Consider the following 21,262-nt stretch of genomic DNA (forward strand, 5'->3'; position numbering starts at 1 on the left):
TCCTGAATTTACATCATTTGCTCTGATGCATATAGCCAAGACACATGTAACTCATTGCTTGCTCTGACATGCTTATGCACTCACATGCTCTTATATTCTATAATTACAAGATTGCATAAATGTAGGGGGAGCATATGCATGTTACATTTCTTTCCAAAGCTTTACTTGTTATCCTTCATATCTTTATCTGAAGCTTTGATGTATGTTGTCATCAATTACCAAAAAGGGGGAGATTGAAAGCACAAGTGCTCCCTGGGTGATTTTGGTAATTAATGTCGACAAATCTCTTGTTGGATTAATATTTTTATCTAGTATATTTCAGAAAGTTCAACAAAGGCGTGGCATGGACAAGAGGATGTGGAACCCCTTTAAGAAGCTAAGGACAGAAGATTCGCAAAAGCTCAAGGCTCTTCATTTCTATTTTAGTGATCCAAGATCACATTGAGTCCATAGGAAAGCCAATACTATTAAAGGGGGATGACATGTTGCTTAATGGTCTACTTGCTCAAGTGCTTAGTGATATGCTCCAAAGCCCTCAACCACTTTCCCATTTCCACATATGTCCTAAACCTAAAGTCAAACTCGGCCTCACCGATTTGATCTATCCAGCGCCACCTAGTTCACTTGACATAGCCACTGCCAGAAACCCTAATTAGTTCAGTCTCACCGATGGGATCTCGGTCTCATCGAGATAGGCTTGCAAACTCTCTGTTGCCTGTTGCAATTATTTCGGTCTCACCGAGATACGCAGTCGGTCTCACGGAGTTTGCTCGACCAACTCTCTATTTGCTTATTACCAAAATCGGTCTCACCGAGTTTGTGTAATCGGTCAAACCGAGTTGAGGTTTTACCCTAACCCTAGCACATCGGTCCCACCAAAAATCCTAACGTTCACATTTCGACCTGAATCGGTCTCACCGAGTTCACAAATTCGGTCTGACCGAGTTGGCTCTTTTGTGTGTAACGGTTAGATTTTGTGTGGAGGCTATAAATACCCCTCCACCCCCTTATCCATTTGAGACAGAGCCATCAGAATGTGTCTACACATACACTACTCATTTTCTGAGGGAGAACCACCCACTCATGTGTTGAGACCAAGACATTTCAATCCAACCACAAGAATCTTGATCTCTAGCCTTCCCAAGTTGCTTTCCACTCAAATCATCTTTCCACCAGATCCAAATCTGAGAGAGAGAGAGAGAGTTGAGTGTTGGGGAGACTATCATTTGAAGCACAAGGGCAAGGAGTTCATCATCAACACACCATCTATTACCTTTTGGAGAGTGGTGTCTCCTAGATTGGTTAGGTGTCACTTTGGAGCCTCCATCAAGATCATGGAGTTGAACCAAGGAGTTTGTAAGGGCAAGGAGATCGCCTACTTTGTGAAGATCTACCCAAGTGAGGCAAGTCCTTCGTGGGCGATGACCATGGTGGGATAGACAAGGTTGCTTCTTCGTGGACCCTTCGTGGGTGGAGCCCTCCATGGACTCGCGCAACCGTTACCCTTCGTGGGTTGAAGTCTCCATTAACGTGGATGTATCATAGCACCACGTATCGGAACCACGCCAAAAATCTTTGTGTCTCCAATTACATTTTCACACTCCAATCCCATCCCTTTACTTTCTTGCAATTTGCATGCTTTACTTTCCGCTACTCATATACTCTTGCCATGCTTGCTTGAATGTATTGTGAATGTTTAAACTTGTGCTAAAACTCCACCTTAACTTGAAGAACTTAAAAACTGCTACTTTCTTTGTTGAGGGTCTAATCAACCCGCTCTAGACACCTCTTCTCGATCCTTTCAGCTGCCCCCTTGATTTTCTTTACAAAGGCAACATAGAACTATATGAGTGTCGTGTTAAATTTTGGAATTATTCCGGGTTCATTCGGCCTTTTTTATACATTAATTGAGTTTATGGTCATTTAATGTGCATAATTCAAATTTGAACTATGATACGTCTCCGTCGTATCTACTTTTCCAAACACTTTTGCCCTTGTTTTGGAATGTAACTTGCATGATTTGAATGGAACTAACCCGGACTAACGCTATTTTCAGCAGAATTGCCATGGTGTTATTTTTGTGCAGAAATAAAAGTTCTCGGAATGACCTGAGAATCATCGGAGAATTATTTTGGAATATATAAAAAATACTAGCCACGAGGGTGGGGGGAACGCCCCCTGCCTCGTGGGCCCCCTGGAGCTCCACCGACCTCAACTCCAACTCCATATATTCATGTTCGGGGAGAAAAAAATCAGGGAGAAGGGTTCATCGCGTTTTACGATACGGAGCCGCCGCCAAGCCCTAAACTCTCTCGGGAGGGATGATCTGGAGTCCGTTCGGGGCTCCGGAGAGGGGAGTCCGTCGCCGTCGTCATAATCAACCTTTCTCCATCACCAATTTCATGATACTCACCGCCGTGCGTGAGTAATTCCATCGTAGGCTTGCTGGACGGTGATGGGTTGGATGAGATTTATCATGTAATCGAGTTAGTTTTGTTAGGGTTTGATCCCTAGTATCCACTATGTTTGAGATTGATGTTGCTATGACTTTGCTATGCTTAATGCTTGTCACTAGGGCCCGAGTGCCATGATTTCAGATATGAAACTATTATGTTTTCATGAATATATGTGAGTTCTTGATCCTATCTTGCAAGTCTATAGTCACCTACTATGTGTTATGATCCGGCAACCCCGAAATGACAACAGTCGGGACCACTCCTGGTGATGACCGTAGTTTGAGGAGTTCATGTATTCACTATGTGTTAATGCTTTGGTCCAGTACTTTATTAAAAGGAGGCCTTAATATCCCTTAGTTTCCATTAGGACCCCACTGCCACGGGAGGGTAGGACAAAAGATGTCATGCAAGTTCTTTTCCATAAGCACGCATGACTATATTCGGAATACACGCCTACATTACATTGATGAATTGGATCTAGTTCTGTGTCACCCTATGTTATGAGTGTTACATGATGAACCACATCCGGCATAATTCTCCATCACCGATCCAATGCTTACGAGCTTTCCATATATTGTTCTTCGCTCATTTACTTTTCTGTTGCTATTGTTACAATCACTATAAAACACCAAAAATATTACTTTTGCTACCGTTACCTTTTGCCACCGTTACCACTACTTTCATATTACTTTGCTACTAAATACCTTGCTGCAGATATTAAGTTATCCAGGTGTGGTTGAATTGACAACTCAGCTACTAATACTTGAGAATATTCTTTGGCTCCCCTTGTGTTGAACCAATAAATTTGGGTTGAATACTCTACCCTCGAAAACTATTGCGATCCCCTATACTTGTGGGTTATCAAGACTATTTTATGGCGCCGTTGCCGGGGAGCATAGCTCTATTCTTTGAGTCACATGGGATTTATATCTGCTGGTCACTATGAAGAACTTGAAAGACGCGAAAACAAAAATTTACCCCTCAACTACGAGAGGAGGTAAGGAACTGCCATCTAGCTCTGCACTTGATTCACCTTCTGTTTTGAGTAAGCTTGCGACCCTAAACCTGCTTCTGCTATTAATTCTGATATGTCGCATATTATTGATGATGCCACTTCTGATATGCATGATACTTATGATGAAACTACTTCTATGCTTGATACTACTGTGCCACTTGGTGAATTTCTTGATGAACAACTTGCTAGGGCTAGAGAGAATGAAATTATTGAAACTGATAATATTGATGAAAGTGATGATGAAGGCTCTCCTAATAAATATGAATTGCTTGTCATGCCTAAGGGCTATGTTATGGATGAAGAAACTAAAAGAGACTTTCTTGCATGCAATGATAGAAGTGATCTTAAGAAGTTATTAGCTAAGCTTAAACAAAAAACTCTGAATGCTAGAATGAAATATAATCCTGCTTATGCTACTTCACCTATCTTTGTTACAGATAAGGATTATGAATTCTCTATTGATCCTGATATAATTACTTTGGTTGAATCTGATCCTTTTTATGGCTACGAATCTGAAACTGTTGTGGCACATCTTACTAAATTAAATGATATAGCCACCTTGTTCACTAATGATGAGAGAACTCACTACTTTTATATCCTTAAAATATTTCTGTTCTCGTTAAAGGGTGATGCTAAGATATGGTTTAATTCTCTTGATCCTGGTTGTGTGTGTAGTCCCCAGGATATGATTTATTACTTCTCTGCTAAATATTTCCCTGCTCATAAGAAACAAGCTGCCTTAAGGGATATATATAATTTTGTGAAAATTGAAGAAGAGAGTATCCCACAAGCTTGGGGGAGGCTTCTCCAATTACTTATGCTTTTCCTGATCATCCTCTTAAGAAAAATGAAATACTTGATATCTTTTATAATGGACTAACCGATGCTTCCAGAGACCACCTGGATAGTTGTGCTGGTTCTGTTTTCAGGGAAAGAATACCGGATGAAGCTGAAATTCTATTGAATAATATGTTGACAAATGAAAATAATTGGACACTTCCTGAGCCAGCTCCTGAGCTAACTCCTGAGCCTATTCCTAAACCAACTCCGAAGAAAAGGGGTGTTCTATTTCTCAGTCCTGAAGATATGCAAGAGGCAAATAAATCCATGAAAGAAAAGGGTATTAAAGCTGAAGATGTTAAGAATTTACCTCCTATTGAAGAAATACATGGTCTTAATTTACCGCATGTTGAAGAAACACATGGTCTTGATAACCTGACACAGGTAGTAAAGGTAAATTCTCTCTATAGATATGATAAAGCTAAAATCCCTCCTACTAAGTTTGCTAGCCAATGTTTGGATGAGTTTGATAACTTTATGGTTAAGCAAGAAGACTTCAATGCTTATTTTGGTAGACAATTGAAACAAAATGCTTATATGATTGAACACTTGGGTGATTATATATCTAGAGTTAAAGGTGAACTTAAACTCATTAGTAAACATGCTTCTATGGTTACCACTCAAGTAGAACAAGTACTTAAAGCTCAGAATGATTTGCTCAATGAATTAAATAGTAAGAAAATTGATAGTGCTGTTAGAGTTATGACTAGAGGTGGTAAAATGACCCAGGAACCTTTGTATCCTAAGGGCCATCCTAAGAGAATTGAGCAAGATTCTCAGAGAAATGATATTGATGCACCTAGTCCTTCCAGGAGGAATAAAAAGAAAAATGATAGGACTTTGAATGCTTCTAGTGAACCTGTTATTGACACCCCTGATAATCCCAATGATATCTCTATTTCTGATGCTGAAACACAATCTAGTAATGAGCATGAACCTAGTGATAATGTTAATAATGATGTTCATGTTGATGCTCAACCTAGTAATGACAATGATGTAGAGATTGAACCTGCTATTGATCTTGATAACCCACAATCAAAGAATCAACGTTATGACAAGAACGACTTTGTTGCTAGGAAACACAGTAAGGAAATAGAGCCTTGGGTTTAGAAACCCATGCCTTTTTCCTCCTAAGCCATCCAAGAAAAATGATGATGAGGATTTTGAGCGCTTTTCTGAAATGATTAGACCTATCTTTTTTCGTATGCGTTTGACTGATATGCTTAAAATGAATCCTTATGCTAAGTACATGAAAGATATTGTTACTAATAAAAGAAAGATACCGGAAGCTGAAATTTCCACCATGCTTGCTAATTATACTTTTAAGGGAGGGATACCAAAGAAACTTGGAGATCCCGGAGTACCAACTATACCATGCTCCATTAAAAGAAACTATGTTAAAACTGCTTTATGTGATCTTGGAGCCGGTGTTAGTGTTATGCCTCTCTCTTTATATCGTAAACTTGATTTGAATAAGTTGACACCTACTGAAATATCTTTGCAAATGGCTGATAAATCAACTGCTATACTTGTCGGTATTTGTGAGAATGTGCCTGTTGTGGTTGCAAACATTACTATTTTAACGGACTTTGTTATTCTTGATATTCCCGAGGACGATAGTATGTCTATTATTCTTGGAAGACCCTTTTTGAATACTGCAGGGGCTGTTATTGATTGCACCAAAGGCAATGTCACTTTTCATGTTAATGGTAATGAGCATACGGTACACTTTCCGAGGAAACAACCTCAAGTTCATAGTATAAACTCTATTGGAAAAATTTCATCGATTATTTTTGGAGGTTTTGAATTTCCTCTTCCTACTGTCAAGAAGAAATATGATATTTCTATTGTTGGGGATGTGCATATCCTCGTTGAGGTAACCTAGTGTTATTCAAAAATTCTCCGGTTCCATGTTATTCGGAATGAGTTTGTTAACAAGACCTGATCAACCTTGTTAATGGATTCCTTTTGATGAGCATGAGATGGATGAATTTAGAAAACACAACTCTCTGTACCCTCTTTTTACTTTCTGTTATTTATATTAAATAAAGCAAAAATAGTAATTTATGTCTGTTTTCTGAATTATCCATGCAATAAAAAATACCCCAAAAATAAAAGTTCTCCAAATGCCCTGAAATTTAAATATGATTTTTCTGGAATATTTGAGAATATCTGGCACTGAGAACACAGCAGGGGGAGCAAGCACCTGGGCACGAGGGTCCAGGGCGCGCCCACCCCTACAGGGCGCGCCCCCTGCCTCGTGGGCCCATGGTGGCTCCCCTCCACTTATTCCTGCACCCACACACTTCTTCTTCCTCCCAAAAAAAATCACCAGCCAGCTCAAGCACGAGTTCTAGCTCATTTTGCTGCGATTTTCGATCTCCTTGCTCAAAGAATCTCTCACAAAACTGCTTTGGGAGGATTGTTCCTTGGTATGTTACTCCTCCAATGGTCCAATTAGTTTTTGTTCTAGTGCTTTATTCATTGCATATTTTTGCTGCTTAGGTGACCCTGTTCTTGAGCTTGCATGTCAAATTTATATGGTTCCAAGTAGTTATAATGCATGATATAGGCTCTAGGAACATGTAGGAGTAGTTGCTATCAATTTTGTTGAGTTTGGTTGTAACATCCACGATGCGGCTATATCTCCCACGTGCGAAGCACGACTTAGAGGCATAACCGCATTGTAGGCAATGTCGCAAGAGGGGTAATCTTTACAAAACCCATGTACTGAATAAGAAAGAGGTACATAGTTGGCTTACAATCGCCACTTCACACAATAGCATTAACATAGCATTACAATCATCCAGATACAATCAAGGTCCGACTACGGAACCAAAATAAAGACAACCCCAAATGCATAATGTCTCCGATCGCCCCAACTGGGCTCCACTACTGATCGTCTGGAAAGGAAACGTAGTATCGTCCTGAGTCCTCATACTTGAGCTCAGTCGTATCTCCTGGAATGGTATCATCGGTCCCTGCATCTGGTTTTGGAAGTAAACTGTGAGTCACGAGAACTCAGCAATCTCACACCCTCGCGATCAAGACTATTTAAGCTTATAGGTAGGGAAAAGGTATGAGGTGGAGCTGCAGCAAGCACTAGCATATATGGTGGCTAACATACGCAAATGAGAGCGAGAAGAGAAGACAAAGCACGTTTGAGAATCTATGATCAAGAAGTGATCCAAAACTACTTACGTTCAAGCATAACACGAGACCGTGTTCTCTTCCCGAACTCCGCCAAAAAGAGACCATCACGGCTACACACCTTGTTGATCCATTTTAATCAAGTTTAGTTTCAGGTTATCTACAACGGGACATTAACAAATTCCCATCTTCCCATAACCGCGGGCACGGCTTTCGAAAGTTCAAACCCTGCAGGGGTGTCCCAACTTAGCCCATCACAAGCTCTCATGGTCAACGAAGGATATTCCTTCTCCCAGGACGGCCTGATCAGACTCGGAATCCCGGTTACAAGACATCTCAACAATGGTAAAACAAGACCAGCAAGACCACCCGTTGTGCCAAAAAATCCCGATAGGAGCTGCACATATCTCGTTCTCAGGGCACACCGGATAAGCTAAGCATACGGGAGCCAACGTAACCCAAGTTGCCAAGGGACGGCCCTGCACGGTGCTCTAGGTTAGACCAACACTTAGAGAAGCACTGGCCCGAGGGTTTAAAATAAAGATGACCCTTGAGCCCGTGAAACCCAAGGGAAAAATGCTAGGTGGCAAATGGTAAAACCAAGGTTGGGCCTTGCTGGAGGAGTTTTATTCAAGGCGAACTGTCAAGGGGTTCCCATTATAACCCAACAGTGTAAGGAACACAAAATCAAGGAACATAACACCGGTATGACGGAAACTAGGGCGGCAAGAGTGGAACCAAACACAAGGCATAAGGCCGAGCCTTCCACCCTTTACCACGTATATAGATGCATTAAGGTAAACAAGATATAATAATGATATCCCAACAATAAACATGTTCCAACAAGGAACAAACTCCAATCTTCACCTGCAACTAGCAACGCTATAAGAGGGGCTGAGCAAAGCGATAACATAGCCAAACAACGGTTTGCTAGGACAAGGTGGGTTAGAGGTTTGACATGGCAATATGGGAGGCATTGTAAGCAAGTAGTAGGTATCGTAGCATAGGCATAGCAATAGAGCGAGCATCTAGCAAGCAAATATAGAAGTGATTTCGAGGGTATGGTCATCTTGCCTGCAAAGTTCTCCGAGTTGACGTAAGCTTGATCCTCGTAAACGTTCTCAACGGGTTCCTCGATCACGTACTCGTCTCCCGGCTCTACCCAAAGCAAGAACACAAGCAAAGGGAGACACAATCAACCTCGGTGCAATGCGCAATCAACATGATGCAAAACATGGCATGATATACAAGATGTCATATGCAATGCATATGCGTGATTCAGAAGGAAAAGATTGAATCAGGCCTCAACTTAGAGAACCAAGAGTACCGCTGGAAAAATGTGTTGATTTCGGTCAAAATCAATATAAAGATCACCGGAATCGGATGCACGGTTTGCAAATGGCAAGCAAAACAATAATGACACAAAGCTGCGATTAACAACACGAGGCCATCTAGATGCATCAAGAAAAATAAGCCACTGCACTCTAACATAGCAACAAATCACATGGCAGTGATCCACTCAAGATGCTTGACAAAAGATGAACACTGATCTACGGCTAAATCACTCAAAAGCAGGTTCAAACAAGCATGGCAAAAGTGCAAAAGATATCAGGTTCACAGACTTAGAGAAAATAACAACATGGCAGGATTTAACATCAGGAAGCAATGTTTAGAGCAAGATAACAACATGCTACAGGAACATATCATGGCAAAGCAAGGTATGGCATGAAACTACTCAAATCATATAACAAAAGTCTTACTGACCATAAGCCAAAAGGGATCAGAAAATACAATGCCAACCATGTGAACATAGCAAGTTTCGTTAACAGATTCAGACTTAGCAGAAAACTGGAACATGGCAAAACAGAATTACGTAGGCATGTTTGCGAGCTCGATGCACTCACCACAAGGCATTGCATGACAAACTAAGCATACACCTAGCAAGTAGACATGATAAAATAGCTAACCATGGCAAGAACACTCTCATAGCATGCATGGATCAACTACAACAACCTCGGCAAAATTGCTTAACACGTAAACAATCTGCCAGGAACATTTTATAGCAAAGGTAGAGCAACATTGAGTCATGCTAGGGTGCTCCATAATTGCAAACAAAGACATGGATGTATAGAGCATAACAATATCTCAAAATCATCCTTACTGAACATGCTCAAAAGAGTCATGGATCACTTTGTAGCAACAAGAATACATGGCATAAAAATATCATCAGGGAAAAGACTTAGAAGAATTCTAAGTCCCTGAAATCAGCAACATCACGAGATCTACTTTGCATGCTTGTGCTAGTCACCACAATGATCACAAAAATACATGGCATACACCCCTATAAAGATGACATGGCATACAACAAAACACATGTAGGGCTCAAGATCATAGGAGGCACACATTAAACATGGCAAAAATGACAAATGTCCATAATCTGATAAGAATCTGAAACTAACATTACATAGCACTCTTGCAACAGCATTTAGGGCATCAAGATGAGCTCAAATGAACATGGTGCAATGGAATGAAATGAAGCGCACATCCAGCCGAACAATTTGATATGCTACACGCCCAAAACAGAGCTACGGTTGCAAAGATATGACATGATGAAATATGCTAAAAATACTGGGGACTTAGGGGAGAAACGAGGTCAACCCTAGGGTTCGTCCAAGATTTGGATTGGCATGCGAACCGAGGAGGAACTCGAGCTCGCTGGAGCTTCTCGCCGGAGATGGAGAGACGGACAGGGGCGGCGCGGATCCGGTCGCCGGGGCTCGGGGCCGGAGCGGCGGACGGCGGCGGTCGGCGTGGAGGCGAGGGGCGCGGCGGCCGGAGATGCTGCGACGGAGGCGACGGGCGGCGCGGGGAGGTTCCCGCGGAGTCGGGCGGCTTGAGGCGGCGGAGGGCGCGGCGGAGGCGGCGAGCTGGCCGCGGGCAGGCGGCGGCGGGCGGGGCCCCGGGCCGGGAGGGCCCCTCCTAGGCCCGGCGGGCCGGCGTGCGGGTGGCGGCGCGGGGATGTGGGCGCGGCTGCCTAGAGAATCCGGTGCTGACACGTGGCGGAGGCGGCGGGATCGGACACGTCTGGCCGGTGTGCTTTTGTCCGGCGACGACGGGGGAAGAGGAGACTAGGGTTAGGGTGGATTTGATCCGTGATTTTCGGGGGAGATGCCTATTTATACATAGGAGGAGCTGGGAGAATCCAAATTGAGCACGGTTTTCGGCCACACGATCATGATCGAACGAACAAGAGGATGGAGGGGGTTTAGGTGGGTTTTGGGCCACTTTGGAGAGGTGTTGGGCTGCAACACACACGAGGCCTTTTCGGTTCCTCGGTTAACCGTTGGAGTATCAAACGAAGTCCAAATGGTACAAAACTTGATAGGCGGTCTACCGGTAGTGAACCAAGGCCGCTTGGCAAGTATCGGTCCAATCCAAGAACGTTTAACACCTGCACAAGAAAAGAGGCAAAAGGGGACACCGGAGGACATAGGAGCGCCGGAATGCAAAACGGACAACGGGGAAAATGCTCGGATGCATGAGACGAACACATATGCAAATGCGATGCACATGATGACATGATATGAGATGCATGGCAAGAAAAAATGCAAAACGAAGACGAAACCCAACAACGAGGAATATCATAACTTAGTGCTGAAAATGGCAAGAGTTGGAATACAAATATGGCAGGTTACATATGGGGCGTTACATTGGTTTACTTTTATTTGAAGTTACGAAAAATTTCAGATTTTTTCATAAAATAATGAAGAGATTTTTGAGGGGCTCATCGAGCCGAAGCTCGAAGCAAAAGAAAAATGAAGAAGCAGAGAGGCCCAAATATAATCCGCCTCGCACCGCGAAGGTTCGGCCGTGTGAATGGCCTTCCAATGATTTCTTGAGAGCAGCCGAGATTTATGATGATTTTTATGAATTGGCTAAGAATGCAGGCCTCATCGACTTCCTCCGCGACCAACGCGAACAGTATCTCTTACTCACCAATACTTTTGAGCAAAACTTCTACTATTATCCTAAGGAATCACCTCCTTCAGTAGAGTTTCATTTATATGATGTGGTTAAGAAGATGTCACTATATGAATTTTGCAGGGTTTGCAAAATACCTTTCGAGGGTAGCTTAGAGGAACCACATCGTAAAGATGTGGACGAGTTTATTGACAGTATTACTGTAGGGGAAACTAGGAAGGTTTGCGATGCAAGAATCACTAGCATACATTTTCCTGTTTTACGCTACTTTGCAATATTTGCTAGTCGTTGCTTAATTGGTCACGAAAACTGTGGAAACCTTAGTGTTCCTGATATTATTATTTTGTTCCATGGTTTATTCCGTGACAACTCTATTAGTATGGGCGGTATTATTGCCAAACGGTTAAGTCTGAACCGTACAAAGGGCCACATCTCTGGAGGTGTTTATGCTTCACGTCTTGCTGCATACTATAACATACCTATTAGGCACTATGAATAAGAAGAAAATTGCTGCCTACTATTTATTTAGATTATAAGAGTATGGTAGTGCATGATTTTATTGTAAAGAATAGGGAAAGGAAGCTTAAATACAAATTGTTCTTTGATAAACATCATCCTGAGGCTATTACCATGCCTGCTCCTTCCATGTTTGATTTATCTGCAAGCAACTACCTTGTTCCGTTGGAGGCCATTCACGCCAACCGGAACCCTACATCAGCTGCAGAGCCAGAGCCGGAAGCACAATTTGATCCCCCACAACAGTCTGATTACTAGTGGGATCCGGAGGTGATTGCCAGCCAGTGGAAATCTGAGTATCCATCACAGTACGACCCTAGTTACAACTTTGGATATCCGCCAGGCCAGCCATGGCCATAGACCAACTTAGGCCAAAAGCCTAAGCTTGGGGGGTACGTATTTCTCACCGACCTTACATTCATGTTCACACACTCATTGCTAGTTGTCGGTGCTCATACTTTTTCATTGTAATATCCATGCTAGTTTATTTCTTTTTTATGCTTTCTTCTTGTGTGTTTGATAAACCTTAAGAAAAACAAAAAAATAGTAGTAGCTTTTAGCTATTTTATTTTTCTTGTTGTAGTAGTAATAACTAAAAAGAAAACTCAAAAAGATTTCCCTTTCTTCTTTTGCTTGTTGGGAGCTTTCCCATGTAAATAGTTTTATTTCGTTTCTTTTCTTTGGGGGTCGATAGGAGAAGACCATGATTAAATTGTTGAAGTGACTCCTATATGCATTATTGTTGATTTAACCAAGAGTCCATATTTCCTTGTCTTCTCCTGCTTATTGAATGCTTGCATATTCCAGCTTAGTCCAATGCACGTGCACTGCTATTATTATTCACATCATTCGGTCATGCAAGTGAAAGGCAATTATGACAATATATGATGGACTGATTGAGATGGGAGAAGTTGGTATGAACTCGACCTCTCTTGTTTTTGTAAATATAATTAGTTCATCGTTCCTGATTCAGCCTATTATGAATAAACATGTTTGCAATGACAATTAGAGATTATAGTTGCTTATGCCATGCTTAATTAGCTAGGAGCTTATAATGGTTTACCTTGCATGCCAACATGCTATTAAAATGGTTGTGATGTGGTATGATAGGGTGGTATCCTCTTTTGAACGATTCGAGTGGCTTGACTTGGCACATGTTCACGCATGTAGTTGAAAAAAATCAACATAGCCTCTACGATATTTATGTTCATGGTGCATTATATCCTACTCATGCTTGCATTCGGTGTTGATTACTTTTAATGCATGTTCATGACTGTTGTTGCTCTCTAGCTGGTCGCTTCCCAGTCTTTTTCTAGCCTTCACCTGTACTAAGCGGGAATACTGCTTGTGCATCCAATCCCATAAACCCCAAAGTTATTCCATATGAGTCCACCATACCTACCTATATACGGTATCTACCTGCCGTTCCAAGTAAATTTGTATGTCCAACTAGGGCTGTCCGTATCTTCCATGTTAGGCGGGTTATTCTCAAGAGGAGTGGACTCCGTTCCTCATTCACGAGAAAATGGCTGGTCACCGAGATGCCTAGTTCCATGCTTTATGCAAATCAAATCAAAATAATTGCAAACAAAACTCCCCCGGGACTGTTGTTAGTTGGAGGCACTCGTTGTTTCGAGCAAGCCATGGATTGATGCTTGTTGGTGGAGGGCAAGTATAAACTTTACCATTCTGTTTGGGAACCGCCTATAATGTGTGTAGCATGAAAGATATCACCATCTCTCGGTTGTTATGTTGACAATGAAAGTATGCCGCTCAAAATATTATTCATATCTATTTCCAAACCGAGCTCTAGCACCTCTACAAATCCCTGCTTCCCTCTGCGAAGGGCCTATCTATTTACTTTTATGTTGAGTCATCATCCTCTTATTAAAAAGCACCAGTTGGAGAGCACCACTGTCGTTTGCATTCATTATTGTTAGTTTACATTGAGTATGGCTTGAATGGATCTCTTTCACCATGAATTACAATGTCTAGTCAGTCCTTAATCTTTAAAGGTGCTCTGCATTTATGTTTTGCGGTCTCAGAAAGGGCTAGCGAGATACCATCTTGTTATATCATATCATGATTGTTTTGAGAAAGTGTTATCATCCGAGATTTATTATTATTGCTCGCTAGTTGATTATGCCATTGATATGAGTAAACATGAGACCTAAATGTTATTGTGAATATGGTTAGTTCATAATCTTTGCTGAAAACTTGAAAGCTGGCTTTACATATTTACAATAACAAGAGCAAACAGAGTTTGTAAAAGTTTTTCTTTATCACTTTCAGTTTATCAACTGAATTGCTTGAGGACAAGCAAAGGTTTAAGCTCGGGGGATTTGATACGTCTCCGTTGTATCTACTTTTCCAAACACTTTTGCCCTTGTTTTGGACTCTAACTTGCATGATTTGAATGGAACTAACCCGGACTGACGTTGTTTTCAGCAGAATTGCCATGGTGTTATTTTTGTGCAGAAATAAAAGTTCTCGGAATGGCCTGAAAATCAACAGAGAATTATTTTGGAATATATAAAAAATACTAACGAAAGAATCAAGGCCAGGGGGCCCACACCCTAGCCACGAGGGTGGGGGGCGTGCCCCCTGCCTCGTGGGCCCCCTGGAGCACCACCGACCTCAACTTGAACTCCATATATTCGTGTTCGGGGGGAAAAATAGGGAGAAGGATTCATCGCATTTTACGATACGGAGCCGCCGCCAAGCCCTAAACTCTCTTGGGAGGGCTGATCTGGAGTCCGTTCGGGGCTCCGGAGAGGGGAATCCGTCGCCGTCGTCATCATCAACCTTTCTCCATCACCAATTTCATGATGATCACCGCCGTGCGTGAGTAATTCCATCGTAGGCTTGCTGGACGGTGATGGGTTGGATGAGATTTATCATGTAATCGAGTTAGTTTTGTTAGGGTTTGATCCCTAGTATCCACTATGTTCTAAGATTGATGTTTCTATGACTTTGCTCTGCTTAATGCTTGTCACTAGGGCCCGAGTGCCATGATTTCAGATCTGAACCTATTATGTTTTCATGAATATATGTGAATTCTTGATCCTATATTGCAAGTCTATAGTCACCTACTATGTGTTATGATCCGGCAACCCCGAAGTGACAATAGTCGGGACCACTCCCGGTGATGACCGTAGTTTGAGGAGTTCATGTATTCACTATGTGTTAATGCTTTGGTCCGGTACTCTATTCAAAGGAGGCCTTAATATCCCTTAGTTTCCATTAGGACCCCGCTGCCACAGGTGGGTAGGACAAAAGATGTCATGCAAGATCTTTTCCATAAGCACGTATGACTATATTCGGAATACATGCCTACATTACATTGATGAATGGGAGCTAGTTCTGTGTCACCCTATGTTATGACTATTACATGATGAACCACATCCGTCATAATTCTCCATCACCGATCCAATGCCTACGAGCTTTCCATGTATTGTTCTTCTCTTATTTACTTTTCTGTTTCTATTGTTACAATCACTATAAAACACCAAAAATATTACTTTTGCTACCGTTACCTTTTGCCACCGTTACCACCACTATCATATTACTTTGCTACTAAATACCTTGCTGCAGATATTAAGTTATCTAGGTGTGGTTGAATTGACAACTCAGCTGCTAATACTTGATAATATTCTTTGGCTCCCCTTGTGTCGAATCAATAAATTTGGGTTGAATACCCTACCCTCGAAAACTGTTGCGATCCCCTATACTTGTGGGTTATCAAACTACAAGCACATGCTCCAGTGCACCAAAGTTGGTTGAAAAATAACATGTGTGTCCTCGGGTGAATTTCTAGGTCCCATGCAAGAAATGGGAATGAAATTCAAACATTTGGGCGTCATGCTCGGCCGAGAACATTGAGAAACTTGGTTTTAAAATGCTTGTAAATCCAAAACACGCCTAAAAATCATGAAACTTGGCATGGTGTCATGTCATGGTACTAACATGCCGTGGTAAAAAAAATTGCCGAATTGGAATAAATTTTGGTATAAGCTTCTTGCAAACCATAGCTTCCCTCAACAATGCTCGTGGTTCTAAGAGGGAACGTGTCACCTTTGTGTACGAAACGATATACGCTGCCCCCCATGATTTTCTTTACAGAGGCAACATAGAACTATATGAGTCTCGTGTTAAATTTTGGAATGATTGCGAGTTCATTTGGCCTGTTTTTATACATTAATTGAGTTCCTGGTCATTTAATGTGCATAATACAAATTTGAACTACAAGCACATGCACCAATGCACCAAAGTTTGTTGAAAAATCACATGGTTGTCCTCGGGTAAATTTCTAGGTCCCATGCAAGAAATGGGAATGAAATTCAAACATCTGGGCGTCGTGGCTCGGCCGAAAACATTGAGAAACTTGGTTTTTTAATTTCTGTAAATCCAAAACATGCATGAAAATCATGAAACTTAGCTTGGCGTCATGACATGGCACCAACATGTTGTGGTAATTTTGCTGTCCGGTTTGCGAAGGCACACAGATTAATAATCAACAAAGTCATTTTGGAACAAGTGTTGTCACATTACAATAAAAACACAAGTATTATTGGAACCGTGGGCGTTCTACTTACCATTTACTTGCCGCCATGCGTCCCCTTTTTTATTAGCTAGGAGGCGCCGTGCAGGGTAGCTATTTGAGTACGACAGTCGTGCGATCAGATCCCTATGCGTACTTATCAGGAGGAGAGCCCTTTGACCTCCATCTGCCGCCCACCTCTCTCCCAAGGTCTCCATTAATGACGCCCGAGCCCCTGTTTAATGGCGTGGCTATGTCTCACTCGATTGAGATTTAAGAGAGAGAAAATAAAATTTGAAAAGAAAATTTTGCACGGATCTTGATGTAAGATCCGATGGACCTATATAGCATCTACTACAAGACTGATGAATATATTAGGACGACGACAGTGGATAATAATTGTCTTACATAATTAGGAAGATAATTAAAAATGCCACATGCGGCTACACCGAAAATACACCAGGGCAAAAGAAGAAGGAAGATAACGATCTGGCTTGCTGATCTCTACTTGCTTGATGCGTTGTTGCAGGCCGCGGGAACTAGTCTCCGCGGCGAGCAGTGATGCCTGTGTCCTCAACACGCTACTTGAGAGCATCCACAGATTCCTCCACTAGCCTTTGGCGCTCGATGTGGAGCATGTCATTCTTGTCCATAAGTTTCTTGACGATGACGCTGGTCCTCTTCAACAAGGCACAGGTCTCCTCCTGCTGCTCTACACTTCCGACGATCTTCGCCCTCAGCAGGTCGGGCTCGGCCCGGAGCTTCTCATTGCCCTCCCTTAGTTGTCGGATGATGCCAGTAGCCTACTCAAACGAGGCTTTCATGTCATCCTGCAACCTCGCCCGGCCGGAGATCTGATCCATCTAGCTATGGACGATCGCATGCATGCGCCTGTAAGAGTCGCCGCCTGCCCGCGAGACATTTTCCCAGGCCGTCGCGGCGCGGCGGGACATCTTTGCTGCTTCCGCGGTGCGGCCGGACCAGTCTGCTGTATCGACGATGCGGCGGGACCTCTGTGCTGCTTCGGCGGCACTGCGGGACCTCTGCGCTACTACTTCCACGCGTCGGGACATGTCGGCTGCTTTCGCGGCAAGGTAGGACATCTCTCGTGCTTCCGCTTCCATGCTCGCCTCTCCCTGGTGGTAGTCTCTCGACCCAGAACTCAAGCTGGCCATGGCAGACGCAAGGGTGCTGAATGACTTGTTTGTTTTTTTGGATACGGAGTTGAGGATGAATGTGCAGTAATCTTGGCATAGTAGTATTTATAACCAAGTACTAATACGCTCCTATGTGAGAAACCGTTTAGGTTGTGATCGGTGTGAACGGGTTTGAAAAGTTTTCGATACTTAATGTGCACTGTGACCAAGAAGGAGGGGAAAACGAGAGAACTTAATGTTTATTTGATAATTAATAGCATTGCATGCAATGACCTAACCACTACATGTTGTGTTTGGCAGGGAGTACGTTATACAGGAAGAGAAGAGGTGCACACACGCACTCGTCCTCTCTCACATGCGCATCTGTAGCTACGAATTGTAGTGTTCTCAACCATCCGATTGGCTCTATCATAGGTTTCCCGTTGCTCCTTGGCCTTGAGATTGAGAAGTTAAAAACACGCAGGCTAAGCTGGAGGCGCGAGGTTTTGGTTAATGTGCGGGCCGCACACGACACCAACACGACACGAGCTTCGCCTGCCTGGTGCGCAGTCAGGTGAGTTTGAAGGAAATACGCCATAGAGGCAATAATAAAGTTGTTATTTTAATTTCCTTATATCATGATAAATGTTTATAATTCATGCTAGAATTGTATTAACCGGAAACTTGATACATGTGTGGATACATAGACAAAACACCGTGTCTCAAGTAAGCCTCTACTAGACTAGCTCATTAATCAAAGATGGTTCAGTTTCCTAACCATAGACATGTGTTGTCATTTGATGAACGGGATCACATCATTAGGAGAATTATGTGATGGACAAGAATTATCCGTTAGCTTAGCATAATGATCGTTAAGTTTTATTGCTATTGCTTTCTTCATGTCATATACATATTCCTTTGACTAGGATATTATGCAACTCCCAGATACCGGAGGAATACCTTGTGTGCTATCAAACGTCACAACGTAACTAGGTGATTATAAAGATTCTCTACAGGTATCTCCAAAGGTTTTTGTTGGGTTTGCATAGATCGAAATTAGGATTTGTCACTCCGAGTATCGGAGAGGTATCTCTGGGCCCTCTCGGTAATGCACATCATAATAAACCTTGCAAGCAATGTGACTAATAAGTTAGTTGGGGGATGATCCATTACGGAATGAGTAAATAGACTTGCCGGTAATGAGATTGAACTAGGTATGGAGATACCGACGATCGAATCTCGGGCAAGTAACATACCAATGACAAAGGGAATAGCGTATGTTGTCATTACGGTATGACCGATAAATATATTCATAGAATACATAGGAACCAATATGAGCATCCAGGTTCCGCTATTGGTTATTGGCTGGAGAGGTGTCTCGTTCATGTCTACATAGTTCTCGAACCTGTAGGGTCCGCACGCTTAACGTTCGATGACGATTTTGTATTATATGAGTTGTGTGATTTGGTGACTGAATGTTGTTCGGTGTCCTGGATGAGATCATGGACATGACGAGGAGTCTCGAAATGGTCGAGAGGTAAAGATTCATATATTGAACGATGATATTCGGACACCGGAAGTGTTCCGGGGGTACCGGGTGCATATCGGGTCACCGGAAGGGGTTCCGGGCATCCCCCGGCAACTACATGGGCCTTAATGGGCCAAGAGGAGGATAGACCAGCCCCTAAGGGGCTGGTGCGAGCCTCCCATATAGGCTGGACAAATTGGAGTAGAAATGGGGAAGGAGGAAAGGAAAAAGGGAATAGGATTTCCCCTTCCCCCTTTTCCCTTCCTACTCCAAATAGGAATAGGAAAGGGGGATGCTGAATTGGGAGGTGGCCAAGTAGGATTCCTCCTACTTGGGGCGCCCTCCTTGGCTGCCTCTCCTCCCCTCCAACCTATATATATGAAGGGGGTACCACTAGAACACACAAGAACAATTGTTAGCCGTGTGCGGCGCCCCCTCCACAGTTTACGCCTCCGGTCATATTGTCGTAGTGCTTAGGCGAAGCCCTGTGCGGGTCACATCACCATCACCGTTACCACGCCGTCGTGCTAATGAAACTCTCCCTCGACACTTTGCTGGATCAAGATTTAGAGGGACGTCATCAAGCTGAACGTGTGCAGAACTCGGAGGTGCCGTATGTTCGGTGCTTGATCGGTCGGAACGAGAAGAAGTTCGACTACATGAACCGTGTTGTCAATCATTTCCGCTTTCGGTCTATGAGGGTACGTGGACACACTCTCACCCTCTCGTTGCTATGAATCTCCTAGATAGATCTTGCGTGAGTGTAGGAAAATTTTGAAATTGCATGCTATGTTCCCCAACAGTGGCATCCGAGCCAGGTCTATGCTTAGATGATATGCACGAGTATAACACAAAGAGTTGTGGGCGGTGATCGTCATACTGCTTACCACCAATGTCTTACTTCGATTCGGAAGTATTGTTGGATGAAGCAGCCCGGACCAACCTTACATGGCCACATTCATGAGTCCGGTTCCACCGACAGACATGCAACTAGTTTTGCATAAAGGTGGCTGGCGGGTGTCTGTTTGTCCAAATTTAGTTGAATCGATTTTGACTGCGGCCGGTCCTTGTTGAAGGTTAAAACAACAAACTTGATAAATCACCGTTGTGGTTTTGATGCGTAGGTAAGAACGGTTCTTGCTAGAAGCTCGTAGCAGCCATGTAAAACTTGCAACAACAAAGTAGAGGACGTTTGACGTGTTTTTGCAGGGCATGTTGTGATGTGATATGATCAAGACATGATGTGATATACGTTATTGTATGAGATGATCATGTTTTGTAAAAGTTATCGGCAACTGGCAAGAGCCTTATGGTTGTCGCTTTATTGTATGAAATGCAAACGCCATGTAATTGCTTTACTTTATCACTATGCGTTAGCGATAGTTGTAGAAGCAATAGTTGGCGAGACGACCATGACGCTACGATGGAGATCAAGGTGTCAAGCCGGTGATGATGGAGATCATGACGGTGCTTTGGAGATGGAGATAAAAGGCACAACATGATGATGGCCATATCATGTCACATATTTTAATTACATGTGATGTTTATCTTTTATGCATCTTATTTTGCTTAGTACGGTGGTAGCATTATAAGATGATCCCTTACTAAAATTTCAAGGTATAAGTGTTCTCCCTGAGTATGCACCGTTGAGACAGTTCGTCGTGCTGAGACACCACGTGATTATCAAGTGCGATAGGCTCTATGTTCACATACAACGGGTGCAAGACAGTTTTGCACATGCGGAATACTCGGGTTAAACTTGACGAGCCTAGCATGTATAGACATGGCCTTGGAACACTGGAGACCGAAAGGTCGAACGTGAATCATATAGCAGATATGATCAACATAGAGATGTTCACCATTAAAGACTACTCCATCTCACGTGACGATTGGACATGGTTTAGTTGATATGGATCACGTGATCATTTAGATGACTCAAGGGATGTCTAAGTGGGAGTTCTTAAGTAATTTTATTAATTGAACTTAATTTATCATGAACTTAGTATAATAGTATTTGCATATCTATGTTGTAGATCAATAGCTCGCGTATAGATCCCCTATTTTATTTTTGATATGTTCCTAGAGAAAACTAAGTTGAAA

This window comes from Triticum urartu, chromosome 5 (assembly GCF_003073215.2).
Source record: "Triticum urartu cultivar G1812 chromosome 5, Tu2.1, whole genome shotgun sequence".
In the NCBI taxonomy this organism is placed as follows: Eukaryota; Viridiplantae; Streptophyta; class Magnoliopsida; order Poales; family Poaceae; genus Triticum; species Triticum urartu.